This window comes from Arvicola amphibius, chromosome 4 (assembly GCF_903992535.2).
Source record: "Arvicola amphibius chromosome 4, mArvAmp1.2, whole genome shotgun sequence".
Taxonomy (NCBI): domain Eukaryota; kingdom Metazoa; phylum Chordata; class Mammalia; order Rodentia; family Cricetidae; genus Arvicola; species Arvicola amphibius.
Genome location: NC_052050.1, coordinates 152741777 through 152755992, shown reverse-complemented (window position 1 = coordinate 152755992; position 14216 = coordinate 152741777). Strand labels below are relative to the sequence as shown.

Sequence of the window (14216 nt, the reverse complement as noted above, 5' to 3'; positions counted from 1 at the left end):
GCAAGGCTAGATCGTGCCTGTGTGGCCTGCGGACAGTTGGAGTTTGAATTCATAGCAACCGGTGAGGGTGACAGCCTCTTCCACAGAAAGAAATGGAACCTAAATGGTCACATGACTCCTCATGCCCAGCAGCTGTGGTTTGGACCCAGGTCTCCTGGCTCCATTGGTGCTTTCAGCGGAACTGATAAACTGGTTCTCCCGGCCATCTGCTACAGTTATTATGTTATTGGGTCTTTGGTACTTGTTTGTGTTCGTTTCTGAAAACTGTCACCATGATACATAAACTTAGAGTTGTCCTGACAATCAAATCAGACCAGTCCCAGGGATTTCTATTCTAATTGGTTTCAGCTACTAGACATAATTTTAATTAATCAGTGTTTTAGTTAAATGTTGTAGTGTGACTTTCCCTGGGGTGACATGAGCCAATGTTTCCTCACCCCACATAGAGCACCAATAGACAAAATAAACAATTTCACAAAGGTTCAGGTTGGTGAACCAGTAGGTTTATTGGGGTTACTTACAAAAACATAGATCTATCAACAGAAGCTACGTGACCGAAAAGCCCACTCCAACCTGTGTAATTAATTATAAAAGCTTCATCCTGGCAGCTCTCTTCATGATATGCTGACAGCTTAACAGTACTTACTGCTTATATACCCTTGAGGAGGGAGTAGCCTTGTGAATTTGGTATGTTTCAGGAACTTCCTGAGACTCGTGGATTGTATATATCCTGAGTCTTTCATATAATATTTTTATTAACTCTTTGAAATTTTATATATGCATACAATGTATTTTAATTATATTCAATTTCCACTGCTTTCCCTAATTCCTCCAGAATCCACTCCCACTTCAACTTCATACCCTCTTTTTTATCTCTCTTTTTTTATTTTATTGATTTTTATTGAGTTCTACATTTTTTCTGTTCCCCTCTCTGCCTCTCCCTTCCCCTTCAACCTTCTCCCATGGTTCCCATGCTCCCAATTTACTCAGGAGATCTTGTCTTTTTCTTCTTCCCAATACCCTCTTTTTTTTATAACCCACTCAGTCAATTTTGTGCTGCTTACATACAAATGGGTGTGGGGGTCATCTGCTAGAACATGGTTGACCTACCATAGGTCACAGCCCTATAAAATTGACTATCCCCCCTGAAGCAGTCATCAACTGTCAATTAAAGGCTCCTTAGCTAGGGGTTAGAACTCATGAGCCCCTCCTCTCTCCATCCTGGGATGCTGACTGGCTTGATATTGTGTAGGTCTTATGCAGATAATCATATTTGGTGTGAGTTCATGAGAATATTAGACCCGTGGTACCCAGATGATACTGTTTTCTTATCCCCTCCCCGCCATACCCTCACATCCTCCTCCTTCAAAGATGGAATGTTTCCATTCAGAGGGCACTGTGTCATTACAATTTATTTGCATCCATGTTTCTGTACATACATCTGAGAACCAAAAGGTCATAGTGAGCAGATTTGTTTACATAGAAATCTTTTCAAAATATCAGGGTAGGAACTCCTGTACTGTTCCATACAGTGGCTTGAGCTTTTCTCTCCACCTGAATTTCAGGATTTTGCAAAATAAAAAGTTCACCTGATTTCTGGAACAGCCATACAGGCCTGAGACGGGGATTCTAGAATCACCGTTGGAACCTATGAGAAGACAAGTTGAAGACTCTTTTTCCATTCAGCCTTTGCTCTCTCCTTCAACAAGAACGGTTGCCTGGGAGCCCACATGGGTACCTCCGAGGGAAAGACCCCAGACCACTCAACTTCCTCGCCCTTCTTCACTCCTCTCCCTCCTCCAGGCAAAGTCAGTGTCCTGGACCATGAAAGCAATGCCACTGGGCTCGATATGAACCAGGCTTCCACACGTAGCTGTCCACCTGAGACATCACAGCTCTCATCCAGAGTGGGAAGAAGAACTCTGGCATCTCCCTAGCTCCAGGTTGGATGTACATTTTATACACAGATGAGAATGGTACTGGAAGAGTCAGCCCCTTCCTTTAGAAACAGGTAGGAGGGGCTCCCAGACCCGACAACAAATCCCTGGAGTCTATCATCACCCCAGAGTCTAGGGTATCACTATGGTACCAGCATCCTGTACCATCTCAGCCTGTGAAAGACAGTGTCTCTGCTGTCCACAGAGCAACTGCCAGACTGGGCATGATGAAGATTCCGACCATGGCCTCCTCCTGACCCTGCAGTGAGGACAATCTCCCTGGGTTTGCTGGGGTCAGATGCATACTGTGTTTGGTCATCATAATTGATGACCATATTTCATAATCATAAAGGAAGCTCTTCAGTCAGATCTGTGCATCCGTGACTTCACTAGTCATGACGAGAAGAATCATTCTCTATGGTCAGGCAGAGTGAGCTGGCACTAAGGTAAGGGGGAGCCTCCATGATGGCACTCCGGGAAATGGCTTTTGAAGTATGAAGGCCCAGATGTTGGCCCTCGTCCCCCAGCTGACAAACGTGTCAGGGAACATGCAGAGGAGGATCAAGTAGCAACAGGAAACCAGATCACTAAGGTGTTGAGTGTACAATGATTTTCCATGACTACCGCAGTGGGTATATGTCATCAGCAGCCATTTGGGTGACCAGAAAAGTCAGAAGGATCCATAGCCTGGACTCAGAAAGTGTGATGTTTCTTGGCCAACTGGTGAGTTTAAAGGCTTACATACAGGGTATGGATGACTCAGGCATCTAAAACATGCAGAGCCCTGCCCCAACATGGGTGACGACTCATGAAAACTGTGTCTCTAGGATCCTCAAACCCAGTCAGCCTCCGACCTCGTAGGGTACTTTACAGCCTCTGAAGACTATATGGTGCTGGAACCTCGGGTGTGGGTCTGATGCCACACCCCCACGTCTGTGACAGAATGTGAAGGGATTGTTGTTATGAGTAGCTATATAAGTAGAGACCGCTCCTCCTATTGCAAGGTGAACAGCCAGTGTTGTATCCAGAGGACAAGTGTCCACAGCAGGAGAGAGAAAGCAAAGCTGTTTCCCACCCAACACTGCGCTTACCAGCTTCCAGATCCTGCCACCATTCCCGCCATAATAACAGGAAGAACTCTGCTTTCATTTCTGTGACTTAGGGAGGCCGCTGAGTGAAAATGAGCAGCTGTCTCCCTACGTCACCGCTTCCACAGTCCTTCCCTGTAGCATGGGACTATCACAGGATCCAACCATCTGCAGCTCTAACAATCTCAGAGCCGAACATCTCTGCAACCTCAAAGGGACCCTGATAGTCCCCGCTTATGTGAATGCTCCATGCTCTTTGCCTACCTTCCAAATTCATTCGTTGAGCTTTTTCTTCCCAGTTCCTCAGCAGCTTTCAGGAGAGTTGGGATTTTGTGGGTGATCTGAGAAGCAAACTGCTCCGTCTGTTTGCCATTTGGCTTCCACTCTGACCACCACCCAGGAAAGGTGTTTTTAATGTAGTCAGGTTTATTGGTCTTTTACAGAGCTCTTAGATCCTGACTCACTGTTAGTCCTCACCCCTCAGTGGTGCTGAAGGGGTTCACTGTTTGCTTCTACATCTGTGAAAACTTCCCTTTTACATGGTTCCTTTGGAAGTCTGGAGAGCAAGTCTACCCTAGGACAGGGTGGAGGATGCAAGCCTGTGACACAGTGTAGGGTATACATGGACTTTTCCTTCCCTCCCACCAGTTCCCAAACAACCGACACAGAAACGCACTAGTAATTATAAAGGCTTAGCTAATAACTCAAGGTCATTTCTAACTAGTTCTTACAACTTAAAGTAGCCCATTTTTATTAATCTACAGTCTGCCATGTGACGTTACCTCTTTTTGTCTTGTACCTTCTGTTTCCTCTCCGTGTCTCTCTGGTGACTCCTCTGACTCCGCCATTCTTCCCAAGTATCCTTTAGTCTGCTTTTTCCCCGCCTAACTTTATCCTGTCCAGCTATTGGCCAGTCAGCTTCTTTATTAAGCCAATCACAGTGTAATTTATGCGATGTACAGAAGGATTTATTCTACAGCAGGAAGCTAATTGCTTTCTATTTTGCTTTGGTTGGATGTAGATTGTTGAGGTATATTTCTGTTATAGCTGGGAGAATAGCAAGATGTTTTCCACATTTTTTTTTCAAACATGGCAGTTGCCTTCCAACACTGGCCACAATCACTGCTGCCCACTTTTAGGGAAGAGCATAGTGTGCTGGGGTGACCCAGGGAAAGGACCTTCTCCTGCTTCTGGGTGGGAGCATGATGTCACTAGTTGTAATTGTCTACTTGACGCAGTATTTAATAGACCTGGAAGAGAACCTCAGTTGGGATCATCTAGATCAGATTGGCCTGTGTGCATATCTATGGCAGGCTGTCTCGATGACATTTATTAATGTGAGAAGATCCACTGTGGGCGGCACCTTCCCCAGGCAAGGGATTCTGGGCTGTAAAGTGTAGCATTGAGCACAGATAAGTGTGCATCCATTCATTGCTCTCTGCTCTTTATGTTGAGTTGCTGCCTTCACTTCTGTGCTACAGTGGACCAGAGCCTAGAATTATGAGCTGAAACAGACCACGTATCTCAACACTCAGCTTTGTCATGGTATTTTATAACAGCAACAGAAATAAAACTAGAATTTGTGGCCTCTCCTAAGACTTCGGGAATTCCCAAACACAACCACAAGTGTGTAATAGAAATAGCATCCATCTTCAAAACCGTACTCTAAAGGGTAACGCTGGGTGTGTTCCTAAATTCAGCCTCTGTGTGATTAATTTGTCTGAGCCTCATCACACAAAACAAAATGTCCCAAGCTATCTATGTGACATCAGGCCACTGGCTTTTCTGTATGTTGCCTTCTTTATCTACAACACAGATTTATGCTGGCTGACCCAGGTTCAGCTTATTAGTTGGTTTGGTTATTTTTTTTCATACTAGTGACCCATTTGTGATAGAGGAGTGTCTATGTGTTACTTTCATTGGTTAATAAAGAAACTGCCTTGGCCCTTTAATAGGACAGAAAATTAGGTAGGCGGAGTAGACAGAGCAGAATTCTGGGAGAAAGAAAGCAGAGTCAGGCAGAAGCCTCAGGCAGATGCTCTCCTCTCCGAGGTGGACACAGGCTAAGATCCTTCCTGGTAAGCCACCACCTCGTGGTGTTATACAGATTACTAAATATGGGTTAAAGCAAGATATGAGAATTAGCCAATAAGAGGCTGAAACTAATGGTCCAGGCAGTGTTTAAAAGAAGACGCCCCCAGCTAGTTCCTTGGGCAGCTGAGGAGAGGGTGCCAGAAATGTCCAGATCCTATTGCCATACTCATGAATATCTTGCATATCACCATAGAACTTTCACCTGGCATTGGATGGAGAAAATGACAGAGCCCCACATAGGAGCACTGGACTGAGCTCGCAAGGTCCTGATGAGGAGCAAAAGGAGGGAGATCATGGGCAAGGAAGTCAGGACCGTGAGGGGTGCGTTTACCCATTGAGACGGTGGGACAGATCTAATGGGAGACCACCAAGTCCAGTTGGAATGGAACTGATGGAACAGGGGACCAAACCGGACTCTCTGAATGTGGCTGACAGTGGAGGAGGACTGAGAAACCAAGGACAACGGCGATGAGCATGAACTCTACAGCATGGACGGGCTCACTGTGAGCCTTGTCAGTTTGGTTGCTCACCTTCCTGGACTTAGGGGGAGCTGGGAGGACCTTGGACTTAACATAGTGAAGGGAACCCTGATGGCTCTTTGTCTTGGAGCGGGAGGGAGTGGGGGTATGGGTGGAAGGGAGGGGAGGGAAGGGGGAGGAGGAGGCGAGGAGATGGAAATTTTTAATAAAAAAAAAATGAGAAAAAAAAAGAATACAATTTGTGTGTTGTTATTTCGGGGCATAAACTAGGCCGAAACGCTGCTCCTTCAACACATTTGTTCCATTTAATCCAGTGTCACTCACTCAGTTACTATCAACAAAGGGTGACCCAGCATCACTGTCGCTTGATTGGTCCCTAGAAAGTGTCAGTGTCCAGTCTAGGGTGGAAAGTATGTGAACTGGCCTAAATTAGAGACAGACAGACAGATATCAGTGAGCCTTAAGTCTGAGCCTATGGAAATTCCCAGGAATCCACAGGATGACCCCAACTAAGATACCTAGCAGTAGTGGAGAGGGTGTCTGAACTGGCCTTCCCATGCAATCAGATTGGTGATTACCCTGACTGTCATCATAGAGTCTTCATCCAGTAACTGATGGAACCAGATACTGAGATCCACAACCAAACACCAGGCCAAGCTCTCAGAGTCCAATCGAAGAGGTGAAGGAGGGAACATATGAACAATGGCGGGGGGGTGGGGGTGGGGTAAAAGATCATGACAGGAAAACCCAGAGACACCTGACCTGAGCTCTTGGGAACTCACCTACAGGACACATTCCCAGACACCTGCCAGGTTCCCTCCCAAAGTCCTCTTGTCACATCTTGGCCGAGTGTAAGTGTATTCCAACAGGGAGCTGCCACCCTAGAACTGGGCCTCGAGTGTGGGGATTAGGAAACAGTTCCCATGAGAGCCCAGCAACATGGATTAGGGAGGGCGTCAAGGAGAGATAGGTACTCCAGCACTTGTCAGCACAAGGTTCTCTCACCAGCAAAGATAACAGCAGCACGGAGCATCAGAGACAAAAGCTCAGAGTAAGAGCCACGCCAGGACTTCCCTCTCCGCACTCGGGCGGCAGCAGTGCCATGCTGCCTGCTGTGCCCTTAACCATTTGCACAGCAAACATTTTCTTATTAAATTCATTTAATGTGCATGAATGAACTGCACTCTTCCCTGTATCTTTGGATCCTGAGACCCTGAGGACGATAGGGAAGTTGCGATTGGTCCACGGTGGGGCTGTGAAAATGGGGTGGTTGGTTTGTGTCTGAAAACTGCTAGGAATTGGCCTCCTGTTGCAAGATGCACTTTCAGGGTGGGGCCCAAAGGGCTAAACTTGCACCGGTTGTTGTGCTGTGAGCATGCAAGAGCAACAGATGCTTGGCTTGCACCATGTGAAAATTTGGGCTCACGGAGCAGACACCGTAAGTTCCGGTATAAACCATGGCAATGGCAGGAAAATGCTAACCAACCACCCAGGAACTGGCATATGCTGTGTCTATCTTTGTGTTTCTAGCCTGGTAAATATTTCATAAATGATAATGTTGGGATAGTAACTTCTTCCTTTCTTTGTTCTGGTGTTTTCCTAGGACAAATTAAATGGATCTGTTCTGAAAAATATCCTTTATTCCTATAGCTTTATAACTTATTTGAAAGGTTAGAATCTGATCACTTATTTGAAATTTACATCATCTTGGTGTCTATAAGATGCCCTTCATTTTGTTTACTATTTCTTAAGAAAATGCTTTATTCCAATGTATGCCTGTGTGTGTGTGTGTGTGTGCATGCCTGTGTGTGTGAACATGTTTGTGTGGATATGTATACATGTGGATGTACATGAATATGTATGTGCGTGCATAAGCATATGTGTGCAGGTCAAAGAGAGACCAGTTTCAGGCATTTCCTGTATCACTCTCCCTGTGGTTTTGAGACAAGGTCTCTCACTGAACATGGAGCTTGGCAATTTGCTAGACTTGCTGACCATTGCGCTCGAGGAATCTGCCTGTCTCTACCATGCCAGCACTGTGGTGACAGATGTTTGGTTTGTCGCTGTTATGTGGGTGCTGGGGCTCTGCATTTAGGTCCTTGGCCTCTATGCCTTTATTTCCATAGACAGTTTAAACAGTAACAACAGTGCTGAGAAGCTTTCCTTCTTTGTATTGTCGTGTTCTCTAAGAGGACTCTCTTTGACTTTGAAACCATATTCTTTCTGGCCACATCTGGGCTTAGTGTGATTTTGTGTTTCTCTGTTCCCACTGACTATAGAAAAAGGAAGGCTGAGAGCTACCAGCAAGTCTTGCCTGAGGTTCTGGAGCACAGCCCAACCTTCCTTCTATTTCTCATTATAAAAAGATTTCAGTATTTTACCTTACTTTCCCATTAACACATGTAACATCAGATTAAATTTCCTGGCCATGATGGCAGTGTATAAACAAGTAAGCAACACAAAATTGGCTCCTGATGCTATAGAAACGCTCTCTGTGAAGTGATTTGTTTCATTTAAGAGTGTTTTTTTCTTCTTTCTTTTTCTTTTTAAACATAGAGTAACTGTAATTGCCTTGCCAAAGGGTATGAACACTTTACAGCTTCTCAGATTTTTCCCTCCTTTATTTCCTAGGTCACACTCATTTATAAATGCCCTTAAGTGACAAGAGAGCCCTGCTTTGCCACACAGTGACCTCAGAGCATGCTTTAATTTTTAATGTCTCTGTTTGACTCTAAGAAATATTTCAACTTCAGTTTATAGCCGACTTTTTTAAGTGGGTGGACTGGAAAGGATGTCTCGTGGCAGACCTCTCTGATGTCTACATTCAGATCGCTGCGAGAATCTTCAAGGCTTTTGTCTCCCTAACTGACTCTTTGTAGACTGGACCACAAGTCCCACTCAAGACACTGCGGACGGCTTTTTATGTGTGGCGGGCTGCGTTATCTCCAACCCCTCAGCCGGAGGAGCACCTACGATCCTGGGGTGCAGCGAGTGTGTGCCTCTCAACCTGTCATCTACCAGAGTTATTTTCAGGTGGAGTGTTGGCATTCTCAGGCCTGACCTGTGCATTCCCAAATGAGGTGCCCTCTCCCGAACAAGGTTTCCATGTTAGAACGCTTAAGTCCAGTGAGGCGGGGCAGTGAGCAGAAGCACCTTCTCCACAACACTGACTTCCCTGGGATCAGTGGGGAAGTAGAGAACCAGCTCCTACAAGTTGCCCTCTGACCTCCGCACATACACTGTGGCATGTGTGCACAAGTGTTTGTGTGTGTGTGTGTCTTGTGCCGCATGTGTGTACTGCGTGCAGAGGGTGGTCAGCTGCCATACAGGTGCCGGTAATTGAGCCCAGTGCTCTGAACCACTGAGCCATCTCTGTAGTCACACTGTGCCACATGTGTGCCTGCACACACGCATGCACACACACACACACATACACACACGATGCTAATAAATAAAATAAGAAAATTAAAGTCACAAGTAACAAAACTAAGATTAGAGCATGAATATGCCCTAATGTCCTGCAGTGATCTCTCAGTTTAGTGAGAGAACGTGTGGTTGCTAAGATGGTACTGTGTATTTCTCAACAGAAAGTTACAATCATCCCGCTACTTCCCAGATGGATAACATTAATGTCCAAAGACTGTGGTGTGTGTCCGTTACAGTAAAGCTTATCATTGATTTGCTTTCTTAAATTTTAGTTTTAAAAATAAGGAAGTCGGGGTCATCACTTTGTGAGTTGTATCTCTGAATTCTATTTGCTTGTGAGACGATCTTAGCAGAAGCTCTCTTTGACTGCTGGAGTCTGGAGCACGCATTCCAGGATCAACCCATTGCTGAAATGTAAGATAATCCCCTAACCCAAATAAACGCTGAGAGAGAAGGCTGGTGGGTTAGACTGAGGAAGCCTCTGATTCGTGTTGGAAGGAATCCAGACAGGAGAAACAGTTTACAGAACAATTATCATTGCTTTTGTGACGCTGATGTTCATTCCATTTCTGAGCAGACTTCTCTAGCGCAAAAAGTAAATCCTGGCCTTTGGGCCTCGAGAATAATGGGACGAGGTTTTACAGCAAACAGGAATTCTCCTCTATGCTTTGGAAGCCTTTGTTTTTTTAATGTTGCAATGAGGCGTTGTTTAAAGGCTGTTTATTAAGCCCATAAATAAGATGTCATTTGGTAATTAAGTGCAGTTATATTGCAAATGTGCTCACGATTCCTCTCAGTAGAAAACACCAATGCAATTTGGAGAAGGAGCTAAAAGGCTGGACACCTGAGCTCAGACTCTACTCCCAGGACTCACTTTTTGCTACCTGGAGACATCTAGGGACAGGTGTCTTTTTGTATTGTGGTTTTGATGTATGAGTCAATTGGGACTTTTGTTTCTAAAGATACTTGTATATCTGACAAATCACTGATGCTCCTGTTGAATCTGCTGATCAGAGAACCAAGAAGACTCACTCCTGTGCGTGTGTGTGTGAGTGTGTGAGTGTATGTGTATATATATGTGTGTGTGTGTGCATGAGTGTGTGAGTGTGAGTGTATGTGCATGAGTTTGTATGTGTGTATATATATGTGTGTGTGTGTATGAGTGTGTGAGTGTATGTGTATGAGTTTGTAAGTGTGTATATATGTGTGTGTGTATGAGTGTGTGAGTGTATGTGTATGAGTTTGTAAGTGTGTATATATATGTGTATGTGTATGAGTTTGTATGTGTGTGTATATATATGTGTGTGTATATGTGTGTGTGCAAGCACATGGACATACTGATAGTGAAAAGAGTTAATGAAACCCTAAATAACAGCTTGAGGCTGTGGAGGAATAGATAGGATGGGTTGGGGTAAATTTGGGTTATTTTAGGGCATTCAACACATTACCCTTGATGTGAGTATCTCAACCTGAAGCAATATGTTTAAGCATGGAGTTATGAATGGCACTTGCAAGGTACCATATATGAGTGTGTTTGGCTGGGGCTGAGAAGAGGGTCACGTGTGACAGTGGCAGCCCTTAGGAACACTCTTTTGAGAAATGCTGTGAAGAGCAGCCCTGGCCTTATTGCTCCCAGCTGTTCCCATCTACATATATGTATTCTTCGCTCTCCCTTTTTCCTAAGCTACCACTTTCTTTCTCCTACATTTATCTCCATTCCAGTCAGACACCTCCCCTGACACAGCTACATCAATCCCCTTGTAGGTGGTATCAGACAAGCTCAGTAGGACCTATGAAGGTAATTTTAAAAGAAAGATGACCACAGTGTTTTTATGTGTTTTGTGTGGTCTTGATATGGTCTAAAGCATCTGTTCTGTTTGTTTATCTGTTGTTCATACTAACCCTGGAGGTGTATATGCGGACTACCTGCATTTTACTTGTGGAAGGGGGACATTTCTAACCAAGCGAGGCAGAAGACTCCTCGTATTCCTTCCTATTGGTTAATCTCCACCATGGGAGTAGGGGAAGTACCTCTCCTTGTTTTCTTTAAAATTTAGATTTCTTAGATTTCTTTCATGCATATGTATGCATGTGTGCATGTGTGTGTGTGTGTGTGTGTGTGTGTGTGTGTGTGTGTATGTGTGTAGGCCAGGGGCCAACGTTGGGTGTCTTTATCTACCATGCTCCACCTTACAATTTGAAACAGGGTCTTTCACTCAACTTGGCTGACTGGACAGTGAGCTCAGAGGATCTGCCTGTCCCCCATCCCCTCCCTGTTCCTGTCCCCGGCCCAGCAATGGGCACAGAGGCCAGTACAGCCACACCTAGCTCTGGGAGTGGGTGCAGGGGATCTGAACTCAGGTCCTCACATTTATGCAGCTAGCACTTTGCCCACCCCATCATTCCAGGTCCTAGGGGAACGCCTTCAACAGGCTCCTTTCGGTGTGCGGTGACTTGTCTTCACACCAGTACAACATGAATGGACCACAAGGGTCACATCGCTGCTTCCGTCTGTGCTCTTTGGTCTGCACTGGACTTTGTTCCCGTGTCCCAATCCTGAGGAGTTAGGGGACAAGTCAACTGAGCAGGTGCTCCAGGGAAAACTGAGGAAGGTTGATGACATTAGTGGAAGGTGGGAGCGGCAGAGAAAGGGTTGGTACGATGACTGTTACCGACCAACGCAACCTCACAATCGCCACTTCCAGGTGACATTTCTGAGAAATGTTGGTAAGTTGACGAGTTGGTGGAAGAGCTTCCTGTCTTTACCTTCCATTCCCTCAGCTCATGACAGGGTCAACTGTGCCCTGGAGGAAGTCAGGCAGACGTCTCAGGGAAGTTCACCGCACACACCCGGGGCACAGAAATGTGATTTTCATGAAACCGACAACAGATTTATAGAACGGATGAACCCATGCTCTCACAAGTCCTGCTACTGTAAAAGATTCATTTACGTTCTGTTTGCGATGTGCAGAGACACGGGTGTGCTGTTGAATGACACCTCTAATTGCTGTTTTCTCTAATAACAAAATGCTGCTAGGAATAGCTAGAGATTAAGTAGCTCAGATGATTCGTACACCCCGTGCTTGTTACCCTCATCTTCACAGAAAGAAAGACACAGCTCCTAAGACTTTATTACCTGTTACTTAGACCGTGTGTCCCCTCCCTAGGCTCTCCAGAGTCGCTGTCACCCGCAGCCCCTCACCACCTCACTTGTTGTTACTGGGAGAGTGATAGAAGGTGATGGGGGATTCCACCGCCTACACGAGAAGATTCAGATCCGTGCCGTGGAAACAAGACGATGCTGCAGACATGTCGCGTCGTCAAATTTAATTATTCCGGCTAATTTTTAATCTCTCGCACAGTTCTTCGGTGTTGCCCCGTTCCTAGCATAGCTGTGGGGCTGAATGTTGGGCTGAAATGGGACCTGTGATTGGAGCTCTGATGGGCTTGCTTTTAAGGCGAAAAGAGATTGGCACTGTGTTAAATTACATGATAATAGAAAAATAAAGCAAAAGATAAAAGGGCAGCAACGCTGGGACGTGGTTAGGTCTGGGTTGCAGAGTGCGGTCTTGCAACTTATCCACTAACTACCTGTTGGGTTTTTTTTTTTTTTAAAAAAAAAAAAAAAAAAAAAAAAAAAAAAACCTTCCTCTGAGTTACATTAAGTGTGATGTTCTTTAGCGGCTCCTACGTGAGACATGGGTGCTATGCCCGGACCCTGGCTGGAAGAAGGAGAACCCTTAGAGGCACTTCAGCCGTTCCAGTACCAAGGGGACACCTCAGGCCACCACCCAGGAAGCCTTCTTTGGAGCTCAGTTACCCCTGAGTCAGCCACCACTTGCCATGCAAAGGAGAAGGCCCCTTTGTCCCCATCCCCAACTCTGCAGCCGTCTGCTGGGGTTCTTCCAGAAATACTGGCGTCTGCTCTGACGGTAGCCCTTCATGTCCTGGTGCCTTAGACTTGACACTCAGGCCTTGTTCTTGTCCCTCATTTCTGTGTCTGAGCCGGTTGGGACAGTTGCACTCTGGAGCTGACGTGGGAGATTTTTATGCCTATGCCATAGAGTGGCTACTTGGCCAAGTTCTTCTAGGCACTACCGTTTTTCTCCCAACCATGAGGGGAGCAGCTGGGATGGGCAAAGGGAGAACCACTTCTGCCTTCTCTTTCTTTGGGGTTCATGCACCTGTGGTTAGGGCTCTGCCTAGGTGGGAATGATCAAGCTAGGATTTCCAGCTTCGGCGGCATTGTGGCAGAAGAGTCAGTGGAGAGACAAGGGATAACCATGGAGACAACGGACGTAGGTTGGGTACCAGGTGACAAAGTGAGGTCCAGTCTGAGACAGACACGTGAGAGTCCCCTTCCTGTCTGAGCATCAGCTTGTGGGGACAGGACATCCAGCAGAGTGGAGTTGACTGCCCCTGCCATACAGAGTCATCGCAGAAAGAGAGGTTCCGGCCTGGGGTCAGAAGGTGGGAAGAGCTCCCAGTGAGGTTCTAGGAGTAGGAGGCAGCCAGCCATTGTCAGAGCGCACGCTTCTTGGGCTCCTGAGTTTATGCAAGAAAGAGCCTGGGACAAAAATCAGTGAGGAAAACACGTAGGAAGGAAGCTTTGCATGGTGTTCAGGAAGACAGTCTGGGAGATGGAGTGTAGGGGTGCCCAGTGGTCCCCAACTGTGTCCCTCGTGGAGCAGAATTCAGGAGAAGAACCGAGGCCTGGTGATCTCCCGATCTGGCCTCTCTATCTGTGACCCTAAAATATAGAGAGTTAGGGCTGAGAAACCTGCCTCAATGGCTTATCTTTCTGGTAGCATGTGGCATTAAACAATTAATTCATGATTAATTTATTAGTTCTAATACATTACTTCACCAGGCAGTGTTACTAATTAAACATCAGATGTTAGTTTTTAAATGTTTTAAGCTAACCCAAAATGTTCCAATATAATTGATCTACAGCTATATTGTGTGTGTGCGTGCATGTGTGTGTGTCTGTGTGTGTGTGTGTATCTAAGTGTTGTATGGGTGCTTGTTCGTGTGTGGATATGAGTACACATATGTTTAAGTTTATGTACCTATGTAAGCACATGGGTGTAGTTGTCCAATGACAACATCGGGCGTGGTTCCTCGGGTGCTTTCCGCCATTTCTTTTTTGAGAAGTAACCCTCACCGGAACTGCTTGACCCTACATTTCCAAA

At 45.8% G+C, this 14216-nt stretch overlaps 1 protein-coding gene across 1 annotated transcript in view; it reads left to right on the top strand.

Moving 5' to 3' along the window:
- Positions 1–14216, top strand: part of Dlgap2 (DLG associated protein 2) — a 154926-nt gene that overhangs the window by 37793 nt on the left and 102917 nt on the right. The window lies entirely within an intron of this gene.